The 4,015-nt window shown below is 37.0% G+C and overlaps 1 pseudogene; it reads left to right on the top strand.

Annotated features, from left to right (window-relative positions):
* The first annotated feature begins 1,444 nt into the window (after positions 1-1,444).
* On the top strand, positions 1,445-2,173 carry LOC132010602 (UMP-CMP kinase-like; annotated as a pseudogene).
* Positions 2,174-4,015: the final 1,842 nt, after the last annotated feature.

Below are 4,015 nucleotides of genomic sequence, written 5' to 3'. Positions count from 1 at the left end.
ATTTCATTTATTTATTTGACAGAGAGAGACACAGTGAGAGAGGGAACACAAGCAGGGGGAGTGGGAGAGGGAAAAGCTGGCTTCCTGCCAAGCAGGATCCCTGGGATCATGACCTGAACTGAAGGCAGAGGCTTTAACCCACTGAGCCACCCAGGCACCCTGACTGACTTATTTCACTTAGGATTATGCCCTCTAGTTCAATGTGTGCTGTCTCAAATGGTAAGGTTTTATTTTTTTATGCCTGAGTAATATTCCATTGTATATGTGTACAAATATAGCACTACTTTGTCTACTGATGGACACCTGCGCTGCTTCCATATCTTAGCTGTTGTAAATAATGCTACTGTAAGCATAGGGATGAATATATCTTTTCGAATTAGTGCTTTTGTTTTCTTTGGGTAATTACCCAGTAGTGAAATTACTGGATCTTATGGTAATTCTATTGTTAAGTTTTTGAGGAGCATCCATAGTGTTTTCTACCATCGCTACTCCAATTTGCATTCCTACCAACAATGTATGAGGATTCCTTTTTCTCCACATCCTCATCAACACCTGCTGTTTCTTGTATTTTTTATTTTAGCACCTTATTTTTTAGTTGCAATATTAGCAATCCAATCAAACTGTCTTCTGTTGATAAAGAATCTGCTTATTAAAAAAAAATTGACTGGGGCACCTGGGTGGCTCCTTTGGTTAAGCATCTGCCTTTAGCTCAGGTCATGATATCAAGGTCCTGGAATTGAGCCCCGTATCAGACTCCTTGATCAGCAGAGAACCTGCTTCTCCCACTTTTCTCCCTCTGCTTGTTCTCCCTCACTTGCTCTCTCTCTCTCTCTCTCAAATAAATAAATCTTAAAAAAAAAAAAAAAAGAATTTGACCCACATGACTGAACAGGCTGTAAGTTCAAGGTCATACACAGAAAAGGCTCAGTTTTTCTCCATATTCTCAATTCTGCTTTCCTCTGGTAGCTTCATTTACAAACCTTCATTGTCTTTATAGAAATAGTCATAGTAATTCCAGGTCTATCGTTTGTTAGCTAGCAATACTAACAGAATAGAAAACCCGTTTTCTGGGAGTTCCAGCAAAAGTACTGAGATTGACCATCATTGCAATTTTTTGATTAGCCAAAGTGAGGCATGTTCACAGTCTAGAAGCTAAGAATATATGTCTAGCCTTGCCGGAATCACAGGAGGAAGGAGTAAAAGAGGAATAGTTCCCTAAAGAAAATCAGGTGTTCTTCCTGGAAGTGAGGATAATGAATTCTCCATAGAGAAAAATAGGGAACATTCTTCATAATTTAATAATGGAAATAGATGAGAGATTCGAGGGAAAACACTTGCCTGGAGAGGGCATGGAAGCCCTGTACCCTCGTGCTATGCATCTAGTTGAATGTTCCTGAGTTACATTCTCTTCATTGTAAACCAGTGATCTAAAATATGACACACACACCTGTCTGCAGGAGAATTTTTTCATGATGAAAGGAGCAGTCCAGACTCACAATATGATGAATCATTGAAAAATACATTAAAGATGTGCAAAGATTGTGCCAGTTGAGAAAAACATCAGTTAGTTAAAGAGGGAAATGGATTAGGGGCACCTGGGTGGCCCAGGTGGTTAAGCAGCTGTCTTCAGCTCAGGTCATGATCCCCGGGTCCTGGGATGAAGCCCTGTATCAGGCTGCCTGCTCAGTGGGGAGTCTGTTTCTCCCTCTCCCTCTCTGCTCCCCCTGTTTCTGCTCTCTTGTTCATGCTTTCTCTCTCAAAAAATGCATAAAATCTTAAAAATAAAGAGGGGAAATGGATCAGACAATGGCTCCCAATGCTCAAAAGGATGAATTCTTCACGGATGGGTTTCCAAGAAATCAAGACAACATTCAAGGTTGGAACAAGACCATGGATGGAAAGACAGATTTATCTTTCATTCTGTTTTTTGACTGTAATAATGAGATCTGTATTGAACTATATCTTAAGTGGGAAAGAGTAAAATAAGAGGGATAACAACAAAGAGGGCTTGGAAAAGAGAATTTGAACATATCTTCAGTCAATATAGCCAATTATTGGCTTATAGCCAGTTATTGGCTTATAGGAAGAAATGGGGAAAGTCAAGAAAAGAGATGCCTCTAAATCTGTCATTGAAGTTTTTGAAGTTGCAAAAATTTTTTTACAAAGAAGATAAACTCTAAACCTGAAAGCATCCTTGAAATCATGCTTGAATATTGCCTTGATAGCTGCTATGACAACCCCTTTTTAAGGCAATTTTAACCTTTCATAATTACACCTCAGTTAATGGCTGGAAATTATATAGTAAGACAAATTAAAATTTTATCTTCATTTTTTTTTTTTGTCACAGAAGTAGACAGTGAGTTCAGGTCTAACTTAATCTTAGCTATGGTGTACACAAAGCAAAGACATCAGCTAGTTCTTTGTTTTTATTCAAAAAGCATATCCTTTTATAGTTTGTGCCTTCTGTGAGTAAAACTCTAGCATGTGTGTATATCCCTTTAGTAATTACAGCACATTAGGATTAGGGATTCCCTACTTCCTCATTTTCTTGTAGGTTTTAAGTTTCCAGCCTGTTAAGTGAATTTGTGGACCAAATACCAAGGGAACCTTTTGTGTAGTCAGTTCTTGAAAAATATATTTGGCAAACAAAGTCATAAAGTGAATTCCTAGAAGTATTTTAATATTGGAGGTTCTGGGTGACTCAGTGGATTAAGTGGCTGCCTTCAGCTCAGGTCATGATCTCAGGGTCCTGGGATCATGTTGCCTCCCGCCCCCCTGCTCAGCGGGCAGTCTGCAGCTCCCTCTCCCTCTGTGCCTCCCCCTGCTTGTGCTCTTGCTTTCTCTCAAATAAATAAATAAGTAAATGTTTAAAAAAAAAGTGTTCTAGTATTTATCAAATAACTGACCGTTTCCTATAGAAATGTAAGAAAACTTGGGCTTTGTTTTATTACAATTTATACTAAGTTGTGTGACAGGACATCTTCCTTGTTTCTGGGGATTGGCATGCAGTCACTAGGGGTTCAGAGCCTGGGAGAACTGTCAGCTTTATTCTGACATAAATCTGAGGGTAAGAGGCAAGGATCACATCTTATGACATGTGTTCCTGTGCTCTCTTCCATAGTGTTACTAATAATTAAACAGATCTTAACAAAATTCCTAGCGGTGGAATCTTGTAATGCATGTACTGGGTTTATTTTTAAATGATTTGGTGAACGTTTTAATAACACTTTATTAAGAGTTTTGTGGGTTTTTTTTTTAGACTAAATATAGGGTGGGTATGAAATAAAGAAATCTAATAGTTAAATTTCTCATCTGTGTTTCTTGAATACTTTTTTTTCAGTGACTTAAGGATATTTTTTAAAAATTGCACTTTGGTCAGAAAAATAATAAACGTGTCTTAAAAGTGTTAAAAATGAATCTTAAAGACTTTAAATGCATCTTGATAAATTATTATTAGATTATTTGAAAGCATATTACATATTGGCTGACAATTTTCTAAATTCTTACCTCATACTCTCTTTTGGTAATACAACATATTTTTTAAATAAATGGTACTTAACCAATTACCCTGGATGAAGTTACATTCAATGTGTTTACCTCCTCCCTTGAGTTAGGGCAGATAAAATGTTGTTATTACTATGTCGTGGTTGAAGAATCTTTTTATCTTTTATCAAAAACAACTGTGCCATATTTCTATTTACTTCATATTTTTCTAGAATTCATTTTATCTGTGAGAATACTATCTGGAAATAATAACTGTGATTGTTGATTTCTTTCAGAAAGCAAAGGTATTTATTTTGAGATCTCTGGAAAGAAACCATATTGAAGCCTCCAAAAAGGTCCACTCAAAAAGAAACTTAATAATATAATAATTCCTGATGGGAACTGACCCATTCGGGAAGAGAGATGTTACAGATGGGGGTTAGCTGAGGATGAGGAAACCACTACTAATCAAAACACCAAACCTATAATTTTCTATCTTCTCTCAATGAAAGAGGGACCCTTTAAGAGCCAG

The sequence above is a fragment of the Mustela nigripes genome, chromosome 2, assembly GCF_022355385.1.
Source record: "Mustela nigripes isolate SB6536 chromosome 2, MUSNIG.SB6536, whole genome shotgun sequence".
Taxonomy (NCBI): domain Eukaryota; kingdom Metazoa; phylum Chordata; class Mammalia; order Carnivora; family Mustelidae; genus Mustela; species Mustela nigripes.
The sequence above is the reverse complement of the archived record's forward strand: the minus strand, read 5'-3'. Positions and strand labels throughout refer to the sequence as shown.